General features: G+C 56.0%; 1 protein-coding gene across 4 annotated transcripts in view; it reads left to right on the plus strand.

Annotated features, from left to right (window-relative positions):
- Positions 1–12,393, plus strand: part of LOC147013780 (cartilage acidic protein 1-like) — a 348,068-nt gene that overhangs the window by 161,839 nt on the left and 173,836 nt on the right. The window lies entirely within an intron of this gene.

Raw genomic sequence — 12,393 nt, forward strand, 5'->3', positions numbered from 1 at the left:
GCCAGGAGCTGCACGCCCGAGGGAGGCCGGCAGCGCGACCTGGCCGAGGTGGAGACGCACACCAGGGATAATAAAGATCCTCTATACCCCGAGCATCAGCAACCCCCTCCTGTTTCCCCCCGCGCTGAGATAGTGCGACCAAGGGGGCCCCGTTCCCACCCCCTGCCAGGCACTGTCCACGAGGCCCGCGGGTTGCGGGGCCATCGCCGCTCCGCGTCTCATCACCAGACGGGTAGGCCCGACCCGGTCTCGGCCTCAGGCCTGCCTCATTCTTGAGGGTATTTCTTTTCCTTGGTTTTGGGTATGTGTTGTCGGCGCCTCCTGTGAAGTAGAATTGTATAAGTGTTGCCGTGTGCTCGGTAGTCGGTATTAGCTCTGCACTGTGTTTTCACTTTTATGTTTGCTTTTTGTGTAAATGGAATTGTGTTTTCTTTTTTGTGTGCATTTGGTGGAATTGTATTTGTGTGCTTTCCGTTCGTCGCGAATAAATGTGCTTTATTGTTGAACTGTTCTCCCGCTTCGCTTCGTCTTTTCCTCCATTGAATCCCCATCTTGCTTCACGTAAAGGGTTGGTAGTGGGCTGAATACGCCCGATAATTAATCGAACCGTCGAGGTCGACGATAACACCGCTCGGTTATTCTGATAGTACGGAACGGGTCGCTAAGTGGCCCGTGTCCGAAGCCTCCGACCTGCGGCGAGGTGCGATCGCCCGGTCTACCCTCCGCGTGGGTACTTAGGTAGTTCGAATTTGGCGAGCAACCCTATCCCACGCGGGCGCTGATTGGCTCGATCGCGGTGAGACCGAAAGGTCCACCCGTGACTGGTTCCCGGCGTTAGTCCGAGAGGGTCACGACTGGATTGTCCGTCCGGTGGGCGACGTGCCGCGATTCGAGTTACGTGGCCGTCGCACGCCGGCGGGCGCGAAGACCGCAACACTGGTGTCAGGTCGTGCGATACAAATTCATCGCCTCCTCGCGGCACTGGTATGGGAGAACAGGAAAACGGGCTCTCCGGTCTCCGGCTAAGGTCACGGGAATGGGTCCAGGGGTGAGAGAAGCGACCCCCGATTCCCTCCAAATTACGAGCGAGCAAATTAACCCTTCACGAGAAGCAAGATGGCGTCTCAAGGCGAGCGGGAGCCGGGGGTATTAGAAATGTATATGTGTAGTAATGTAGAATCCATGGTCCAGGATGGAATCCACGAGCAGGAAATGTTGATTGTGCAGGAACACGGACTCGCCCAACTGAACCCAGAACCTGAGGTGGGTGCGGCAGCGGCCGCGGTGTATGACACCTCCCCCTCTCCACCAAAACCCTTCCCCGACTCCCTGCCGAAACGGCTCACCCAAGCGCACCCGACATGACCCAGCTATACACCATGCTGGCAAAAATGTATGCGGAAACGACAGCGAAGATGATTGCGAACATGAACAAGCAAATGGACGAAGTAAAAACGAAGATGGATACAAAAATAAACGGAATGGAAGCAAACATGAAGGAAGAAATGAAAAAGTTCCGGGGTGAGACGCAGAACATGGGCCGATGCCTGCAGGCGGGCATGAAGGCCGTGACAGAGGAATCGACGGTGACCAAGAGGGAAAAATTAAATGGGGAGACCAAAACGTGGGAGACGAGACACGAGGTGACGACAAAGGAAATAATAATCGTTGAGACAAGGGAGGTAAAGGGTGAAGAGTTGGCAGTGACGGTAGCCGGGAAGGGAACGATAGAGGAGAGACTGCACGGTGAGGACGGGGTAAGTGACGCACACACGGAGGTAGTGGAGGACAATGGGGGTGAGCTCGCGGAGCGTGTGGAGACCCAGTGCGAGCACCTGGATGGCCTCCTCCAGGACCGAGGGGAGGGAGTATGCCCCCTTGAGGCGAGTCACGACCAGGTGAGTTCGGTCGTGCTTTGCGAGGTTGAGAGGACGGGTGCTGTGGACAGGTGCTTGGAGAGCTTGGGGGGTATAGAGGCCCCGGAGACCCTTGTGGGGACACGAATCCCCAGTGTGGTTGTCCCTGTGTGTGTGGTGCAAGGGGTGAGTGCGTCCCCGTGTGTGGAAGCGACCCCGTGTGTGAGTGGTGTGGTGGCGATGGTGCCGGAGTACGTGCTTCCCAGCACGCCGTGTGTGGATGAGGTACCGTATGGAAGAGGCCGTGTGTGTGAGTGAAACGGCCAGTATGAGGAGGAACCGCGGGTGAGTGCCCCCGCGTGTGTGGATGAGGCACCGCGGTTAAGTTCCCCCGCGTGTATGAGTGAGGCACGGTGTGTGGATGAGGCACAGCGGTTGAGTGCCCTCGCGTGTGTGGGTGAGGCACCGCGGGTGAGTGCCCCCGCGCGAGTGAATGGAGCACCACGTGTGAGTAGTATGGTTTGTGTGAGTAGTGAGGCACGCGTGAGTGAACGGCCGTGTGCAAGGTCGCTGTGTGCAAGGGAGACCGTGTGTGTGAGAGAGCGGTATGAGAGGGAGATGTCGGTTGGCATGCGGGAGCACGCAGCCGCGTCTCCCCGTGTGAATGTGATGGAGTGGACTGTGTGCGTCGTAACACGCAGGTGTGCGTGGGTCGAATGGCGACGACGGCGACATGGGAGGAACGAAAGCCGAGTAGCGGCTGTGGTTGTTTCGAGGACCGTGCCGGGTTCACCCAGCAGTGAGCACGCGGTTCGTGCTGTGCAACGCACGAGACTACCACGTGCTCGCTTGCGAGAGTGAAGTCCCGGTCCGGAAACGCACGCGGTGGATTTGCAGATCCCGCGGACGGACAAAGTTTAGGCAGGACTACGGATTTGGACCGGACGGGTTCTCCACGCGATCGTGTGTGTTAAGCTCCAACGGGCAAAGCACATGTGTTCGCGTGGGGAACCCCTCGAGACGTGGGGCTTGTTTTTTTTTCTGCGCACGGTGACGTCATGGCTGCACGTGGGGTTGGAATCCGGCAGGAGGGGTATCTCTGCCGGATGGCACCGTCCAAGGAGGGACGAGGTACACGTGCAGCTGCATGACGTCACGGGCAGGTGCAAAGTGCGCGAGCTCTGAGTTGCCGCGCAGGTGCTGCGCATGTAAAGAAAAAAAAAAAAACAGCAAGCCTCACTTTCGGGTGTACAGGATTCCTGGGCAAGGGGTGAAAGACCCCCTTACCCTGGGCACAGGATGAAAACTAGTTAGGGGGAAGGGTTAGCTTAGTTAGACCGACTTCATGGGGCAGGGGTAAGTCCTCATGGAGTCCGTGGAATGGATTAGTTAGAGGGATTGTAGCCAGCTTTAGGTTGGGAAATAAAATGGGATTATTTTGGAGACAGAGACAGACTTTGAATGTGTAGAGGGGACGTAGCTTAGCTACGTAGTGTTAAAAGGAACGTGCTTTAGTGTAAGGGATGACGTGGGAGCACGAGTTAGTTAGGGGAGGTAGTTAGGAGGATGGCAGAGTTCGGTGGTGTGTGTGTTGAAGAGTTGTTGGTGAGTTATGAGGTGGAGGCATGTGCTTGGTGAGTGAGTGAGGCCAGCGGGTCTGTGTGTATGGAGCAAATGGGGAATGCATGGTGCGATGAGTGATTGGGGGAGGAGTGACTCCCGCCTGGGACCCCGGGTCAGTGTAGAGTGAGTTAGCTGGGTTAGTCAAATTGAAAAATGGAGGTCGTTTTGTTGTTGGTGGGAAAGTAGGCTCGAGACCCATTTGGAGGGGTGCAGGAGCCCTGTTGACGGGCTTGGGAGCGTGGCTGCGAAAGGTGAGTATCGCTGAGTGGGTACCCCGGGCACCAGGCTAGTCGGCCGCGGTAGGCCATGGGTCCATGGGGGGCCAGGATAGAGTAGTGGGCACGGGTGCGCCTGCTTGGTGCGGGGGCCCGGGGCGCCATTAGCCGCGTGGGCAGTGTTGTGGGCACGGGTGACCCTCGGAAAGGGGCCCGGGAGGCCGGCCTGCCACGTGTGCGTTTCAGGGGAGGTGCCATGGGGGGCACTCCCGGTGTTAGGGAGCTGGTAGGCTCGGAGGCAGTGTGGTGCCCGGGGTGCCATAGCGGGAGATTCGGCAGAGGGTCGTGCCTGCCAAAGGGAGCCACGTGTCCCAGCCAGGAGACCGTGTGAGGGCACGGAGAGAAAATTGGGGGGCGAGGCCCGAAATTGTGAGGACACCAACACAGGCGACGGGAATCTGGGTTGTTAGAACCAATAGTTTAAGCGAGAGGCGCTTGTTGAAAGCCCCGGGGTAGTTTAGCAGTTAAATGGTTAGGGTAGATTAGGAAGTGTACCCCTCCGCACCATCCATCCCCTCGCTGTCGTTGTGGGCCGCTGGACCCACTTTGGTTATAGATCGCCGAACTCTGGGGAGGCCATTCTGAGGCTTCGTTGGGCCTCGACACAGGACGCCAGCTCTCCCTTGTTCCCCTCCGGGAAGGGAACGTAGGGGTTGGGAGTAGGCTAGGTGACAGAATAGGTTAGCCGAACAAGGACGATAAAGGGGGTTAGGGGACGATTTATAGTGGGGAAGTAAAAATAAAAACAATAAAAAAATAAGTTGGGGCTAAATTGGGGTTTGACAAATTAAGGGAGTGGGTATGTACATTGACAGGCAAAGGCGATAGGTTGGGAGGGAGACAGGTAGGTAGGTCCGAGCCCGCCCTCCAAGTGGCCAGCACCACCGCACTCCCTCCACCAACCTCCATTGAACGGCAAAGGCTGGCCAACTTCATCGGCTGGCCGTGTTTTGCTTCAGGGCGGAGGCCGGCCAAGTTCATCGGCAGCTGTGTGCTGCAAGGCCTGTGCCGGCCAGTTCATCTGCTGGCTGTTTTTCTTCGAGGCCTGTGCCGGCCAGTTCATCTGCTGGCTGTTTATCTTCGAGGCCTGTGCCGGCCAGTTCATCTGCCGGCTGTGTTTGCCTGCAACGGTCTTCTTCTGCGGGCTGTGTTTGCCTGCAGCGGCCTTCTTCTGCGGGCTTTGTTTGCCTGCAGCGGCCTTCTTCTGCGGGCTGTGTGTTGCCTGCACCTTTGCCATGCCATGCCCACTGCCCACGTTCACCAGCCCCGTTCAATTTTTGCTTTGCCCCCCCCTGTTCATTTCCATGTGCGCCAGGATCAAGGCAACAGTTTGCAAGCTGCGAGAACTGCCCTGTTGGCAGCTACAACACGGGCCTGCAGTGGCGGCCCGTGCACCGTGTTTGCGTCCATCCATTCATCCATCCATTCGTTGTGTTCATTGCGTGTGCCACTTGAGCTGGCACGGAGACTGCGTTTGTGCAGCCCATGCACCGTTGTGGTTCACTGCATTCGGTCCATCCGTCATGCATCCATTCGTTGTGCTCATTGCGTGTGCCACTTGAGCTGGCACGGAGACTGCGTTTGTGCAGCCCATGCACCGTTGTGGTTCACTGCGTTCAGTTCAAAAGGGAAGGCCTTGGACTGCGTGTGAGCAGCCAGCCACGTTCCGTCACCTGCATTGTTTGAGTCAGAGACTGCATGCGGGCAGCCTGGCTCCCTGCGAACTGCTTTTCTTTTGCAGAGTTCAATGATCCTGGGCCATGGTTTAGTGTAAAATTTGTAAGTTAAGGTTAAGATGTACTGTACATATGAGTGCGCCCCCGGCATGTCTGTCTAGCGCCGGCAATTTTATTTAAGTCGTCCGTGTGAGTGAGTTTGTTTAGGTAGTTACGCAGCCCTCAGGTTATTTATTTTGGGGACACGAATACCATGAATGTCGCACTCAGGGATCCGTAGGTAAAATGTACTAGGGGAAAACTACACATGATGGCACATTTAAATTTGACGACTCGGGACGAGTCTGTAAAAGGGAAGGGGGTAGTGTTGTGGTTACAACCCGCAAACCACCATTCAGGTCCCTTAGGAGAGGTATCTCGGTAAGTACATGTGTAGTTAGGCCCAAACCCGTTGTCTAGTGGGAATACATGTCATTTATACGTGCTGCGACTCTTCAGGATAGCCGTTTTTCTTTTACTATCTTTATTTTGGACCAACCGCCATGATCACAACCACATCAACCACCGACCACAACCACCGCTTCACCACAACCGCCACGACCTTCACGTCACACCTCGCAACCGTAGCATCGCCACCGTTCTTGCCCCGCTGTGGGTACCGGTGTTGGACTCATGCAGAACGCGCGTCGAACAGCGTGTACAAAATCACGGATTTTGTGCTTCAAAAACGGATCAAAAACAACACACGCCAACTTTCTGCCCTCCAATCGGTGAGCGAGGGGCGATTGGCCCGCCCCAGGGCGATCGATATATGCAAATTTGTGGATCAAAAAGCCTTCACGCCCACTTTTTCTCGGGCCAATGGGGAGCGAGGTGAAAGGTCAAAGGGAGGGGGTCAAAGGCGAAGTTACGGGGGGATAAAAGGACGGTGTTCGTCAGTCAGCAGAACGAAAAGGAGAAGGAGAAGGAGAAGGAGAACGAGAACGAGAAGGAGTCGGAGAAGAGAGAGAAGAGTGTGGAAGTCTGGAGCCCGAAGCCTGCAGTGGCTGGAGAAGCTGAAGAGAGTCGGACGAGGGGTGGCCGTCGGTGCCAGGAGCTGCACGCCCGAGGGAGGCCGGCAGCGCCAGCCTGGCCGAGGTGGAGACGCATCAGGGACAAAGATCCTCTACCCCCAGCATCAGCAACCCCCTCCTGGTTTCACGATAGTGCGACCAGTCTCCTGCCAGTCACCAGGCCGCGGGAGCGGCCATCGCCGCTCCTCATCACCAGATTTAGAGGCCTGTCTCGGCTCTCAGGGCCTGCCTCATTCTTGAGGGTATTTCTTTTCCTTGGTTTTGCAAGGTATGTCGGCCGTCTGTGAAGTAGAATTCAGGCAGCCGTGTGCTGCGGTATTAGCTCTGCACTGTGTTTCACTTCTTTATGTTTGCTTTGTGCAAATGGAATTGTTTCTTTTTTTGTGTGTATTTGGTGGAATTGTATTTGGGTAGCTGCTTTCGTCGCGAATAAATGTGCTTATTGTTGAACTGTTCTTCCATTCGCTTTCTCCTCCATTGATGCAGGGCTGGAATCACTGACCCGATAATTGCGCTGAGAACCGTCGAGGTCGACGATAACATCCGCCGTTATTCTGATAGTATGGAACGGTCGCCATGGCCCGCCGAGTCGACCTGCGGCGAGGTGCGATCGCCCTGTCTACCTCCGCGTGGGTACTTAGGTAGTTCGACTTTGGCGAGCAACCCTATCCCACGCGGGGGCTGATTGGCTCGATCGCGGTGAGACCGAAAGGTCCACCCGTGACTGGTTCCCGGCGTTAGTCCGAGAGGGTCACGACTGGATTGTCCGTCCGGTGGGCGACGTGCCGCGATCCGAGTTACGTGGCCGTCGCACGCGGCGGGCGCGAAGACCGCAACAATATATATAAACTCTGAATATATATATATATATATATATATATATATATATATTGTTGCGGTCTTCGCGCCCGCCGGCGTGCTGACGGCCACGTAACTCGAATCGCGGCACGTCGCCCACCGGACGGACACGCCGGCGGGCGCGAAGACCGCAACAATATATATAAACTCTGAATATATATATATATATATAATATATTGTTGCGGTCTTCGCGCCCGCCGGCGTGCTGACGGCCACGTAACTCGAATCGCGCGGCACGTCGCCCACCGGACGGACAATCCAGTCGTGACCCTCTCGGACTAACGCCGGGAACCAGTCACGGGTGGACCTTTCGGTCTCACCGCGATCGAGCCAATCAGCCCCCGCGTGGGATAGGGTTGCTCGCCAAATTCGAACTACCTAAGTACCCACGCGGAGGGTAGACCGGGCGATCGCACCTCGCCGCAGGTCGACTTCGGACACGGGCCACTTAAGCGACCCGTTCCGTACTATCAGAATAACCGAGCGGTGTTATCGTCGACCTCGACGGTTCGATTCATTATCGGGCGTATTCAGCCCACTACCAACCCTTTACGTGAAGCAAGATGGGGATTCAATGGAGGAAAAGACGAAGCGAAGCGGGAGAACAGTTCAACAATAAAGCACATTTATTCGCGACGAACGGAAAGCACACAAATACAATTCCACCAAATGCACACAAAAAAGAAAACACAATTCCATTTACACAAAAAGCAAACATAAAAGTGAAAACACAGTGCAGAGCTAATACCGACTACCGAGCACACGGCAACACTTATACAATTCTACTTCACAGACGGCGCCGACAACACATACCCAAAACCAAGGAAAAGAAATACCCTCAAGAATGAGGCAGGCCTGAGGCCGAGACCGGGTCGGGCCTACCCGTCTGGTGATGAGACGCGGAGCGGCGATGGCCCCGCAACCCGCGGGCCTCGTGGACAGTGCCTGGCAGGGGGTGGGAACGGGGCCCCCTTGGTCGCACTATCTCAGCGCGGGGGGAAACAGGAGGGGGTTGCTGATGCTCGGGGTATAGAGGATCTTTATTATCCCTGGTGTGCGTCTCCACCTCGGCCAGGTCGCGCTGCCGGCCTCCCTCGGGCGTGCAGCTCCTGGCACCGACGCGAGCACCCCCTCGTCTGCCTTCGCCGCTGCTGCCTCTCCGCCTCTGGACTCTCCATCCTGGACTCTTCTTTGGGCTCTCCTCGTTCGACTCTCTTCAGCTTCTCCAGCTACTGCAGGCTTCGGGCTCCAGACTTCCACACTCTCTGACTGACGAACACGGTCCTTTTATCCCCCCGTAGCTTCGCCTTTGACCCCCTCCCTTTGACCTTTCACCTCGCTCCCCATTGGCCCGAGAAAAAGTGGGCGTGAAGGCTTTTTGATCCACAAATTTGCATATATCGATCGTTCTGGAGGCGGGGCCAAATCGCCCCTCGCTCACCGATTGGACGGCAAAAAGTGGGCGTGTGTCGTTTTTGATCCGTTTTTGAAGCACAAAATCCGTGATTTTGTACACGCTGTTCAACGTGCGCCCTGCACGAGTCCAACACCGGTACCCACAGCGGGGCAAGAACGGTGGCGATGCTACGGTTGCGAGGTGTGACGTGAAGGTCGTGGCGGTTGTGGTGAAGCGGCGTTGTGGTTGGTGGTTGATGTTGTGGTTGTGGTGGTAATCATGGCGGTTGGTCCAAAATAAAGATAGTAAAAGAAAAACGGCTATCCTGAAGAGTCGCAGCTCGCATATATGACATGTATTCCCACTAGACAACGGGTTCGGGCCTAACTACACATGTACTTACCGAGATACCTCACCTAAGGGACCTGAATGGTGGTTTGCGAATTTGGTAACCACAACACTACCCCCTTCCCTTTTTACAGACTCGTCCCGAGTCGTCAAATTTTCGTGTGCCATCATGTGTAGTTTTCCCCTAGTACATTTTACCTACGGATCCCTGAGTGCGACATTCATGGTATTCGTGTCCCCAAAATAAATAACCTGAGGGCTGCGTAACTATCTAAACAAACTCACTCACACGGACGACTTAAATAAAATTGCCGGCGCTAAGACATACATGCCGGGGGCACACTCATATTTACAGTACATCTTAACCTTAACTTACAAATTTTACACTAAACCATGGCCCAGGATCATTGAACTCTGCAAAAGAAAAGCAGCGAGCAGGGAGCCAGGCTGCCCGCATGCAGTCTCTGGCTCAAAACAATGCAGGTGACAGGGAACGTGGCTGGCTGCTCACACGCAGTCCAAGGCCTTCCCTTTTGAACTGAATGCAGTGAACCACAACGGTGCATGGGCTGCACAAACGCAGTCTCCGTGCCAGCTCAAGTGGCACACGCAATGAGCACAACGAATGGATGCATGAACGGTTTGAACTGAATGCAGTGAACCACAACGGTGCATGGGCTGCACAAACGCAGTCTCCGTGCCAGCTCAAGTGGCACACGCAATGAGCACAACGAATGGATGCATGAATGGATGGACGCAAACACGGTGCACGGGCCGCCACTGCAGGCCCGTGTTGTAGCTGCCAACAGGGCAGTTCTCGCAGCTTGCAAACTGTTGCCTTGATCCTGGCGCACATGGAAATGAACAGGGGGGGCAAAGCAAAATTGAACGGGGCTGGTGAACATGGGCAATGGGCATGGCATGGCAAAGGTGAGCAGGCAAACACAGCCCGCAGAAGAAGGAGGCCGCTGCAGGCAAACACAGCCGGCAGACGAACTGGCCGGCACAGGCCTTGAAGAAAAACAGCCAGCAGATGAACTGGCCGGCACAGGCCTTGCAGCACACAGCTGCCGATGAAGTTGGCCGGCCTCCGCCTTGAAGCAAAACACGGCCAGCCGATGAAGTTGGCCAGCTCTTGCCGTTCAGTGGAGGTTGGTGGAGGGAGTGCGGTGGTGCTGGCCACTTGGAGGGCGGGCTCGGACCTACCTACCTGTCTCCCTCCCAACCTATCGCCTTTGCCTGTCACTGTACATACCCACTCCCTTAATTTGTCAAACCCCAATTTAGCCCCAACTTATTTTTTTATTGTTTTTATTTTTACTTCCCCACTATAAATCGTCCCCTAACCCCCTTTATCGTCCTTGTTCGGCTAACCTATTCTGTCACCTAGCCTACTCCCAACCCCTACGTTCCCTTCCCGGAGGGGAATAAGGGAGAGCTAACGTCCTGTGTCGAGGCCCAACGAAGCCTCAGAATGGCCTCCCCAGAGTTCGGCGATCGAACCCAAAGTGGGTCCAGCGGCCCACAACGAGAGCGAGGGGATGGATGGTGCGGAGGGGTACATCTCCTAATCTACCCTATCCATTTAACTGCTAAACTACCCCGGGGCTTTCAACAAGCGCCTCTCGCTTAAACTATTGGTTCTAACAACCCAGATTCCCGTCGCCTGTGTTGGTGTCCTTACAATTTCGGGCCTCGCCCCCCAATTTTCTCTCCGTGCCCTCACACGGTCTCCTGGCTGGGACACGTGGCTCCCTTTGGCAGGCACGACCCTCTGCCGAATCTCCCGCTATGGCACCCCCGGGCACTACACTGCCTCCGAGCCTACCAGCTCCCTAACACCGGGGAGTGCCCCCCATGGCACCTCCCCTGAAACGCACACGTAGCAGGCCGGCCTCCCGGGCCCCTTTCCGAGGGTCACCCGTGCCCACAACACTGCCCACGCGGCCAATGGCGCTCCGGGCCCCCGCACCAAGCAGGCGCACCCGTGCCCACTACGCTATCCCGGCCCCCCCATGGGCCCTTGGCCTACCACGGCCGACTAGCCTGGTGCCCGGGGTACCCACTCAGCGATACTCACCTTTCGCAGCCACGCTCCCAAGCCCGTCAACAGGGCTCCTGCACCCCTCCAAATGGGTTTCGAGCCTACACTCCCACCAACAACAAAACGACCTCCATTTTTCAATTTGACTAACCCCCTAACTCACTTTACTCTGACCCCGGGGTCCCTTGGGCGGGAGTCACTCCTCCCCCCAATCACTCATCGCACCATGCATTCCCCATTCGCTCCACTCACACAGACCCGCTGGCCTCACTCACTCAACAAGTACTCACCTCACAACTCACCAACTCTTCAACACACACACCGCTGAACTCTGCCATCCTTCTAACTACCTCCCCTAACTAACTCGTGCTCCCACGTCGTCCCTTATACTACAGCACGTTCCTTTTAACACTACGTAGCTAAACTACGTCCCCTCTACACATTCACAAGTCTGTCACTGTCTCCTAACTCAAAAATTCATTTTATTTCCCAACCTAAATCTGGCTACAATCCCTCTACCTAATCCATTCCACGGACTCCATGAGGACTTACCCCTGCCCCATGAAGTCGGTCTAACTAAGCTAACCCTTCCCCCTAACTAGTTTCCATCCTGTGCCCAGGTCAAGGGGGTCTTCCACCCCTTGCCCAGGAATCCTGTACACCCGAAAGTGAGGCTTGCTTTTTTTTTTTTTTTTTATGCGCAGCACCTGCGCGGCAACTCAGAGCTCGCGCACTTTGCACCTGCCCGTGACGTCATGCAGCTGCACGTGTTCCTCGTCCCTCCTTGGACGGGACCATCCGGCAGAGATACCCCTCCTGCCGGATTCCAACCACACGTGCAGCCATGACGTCACCGTGCGCAAAAAAAACACAAGCCCCACGTCTCGAGGGGTTTCCCACGCGAACACATGTGCTTTGCCCGTTGGAGCTGAACACACACGATCGCGTGGAGAACCCGTCCGGTCCAAATCCATTTACCTGCCTAAACTTTGTCCGTCCGCGGGATCGGCAAATCCACCGCGTGCGTTTCCGGACCGGGACTTCACTCTCGCAAGCGAGCACGTGGTGGTCTCGTGCGTTGCACAGCACGAACCTCGTGCTCACTGCTGGGTGAACCCGGCACGGTCCTCGAAACAACTACAGCCGCTACTCGGCTTTCTCTCCTCTGTCGCCGTCTCCGTCTCCATTCCACACACGCATACCTGCGTGTTACGACGCACACAGTCCACTCCATCACATTCAC

Source organism: Eptatretus burgeri, chromosome 13 (genome assembly GCF_056783735.1).
Source record: "Eptatretus burgeri isolate ZD-2024b chromosome 13, Ebu_testis_v1, whole genome shotgun sequence".
Taxonomy (NCBI): domain Eukaryota; kingdom Metazoa; phylum Chordata; class Myxini; order Myxiniformes; family Myxinidae; genus Eptatretus; species Eptatretus burgeri.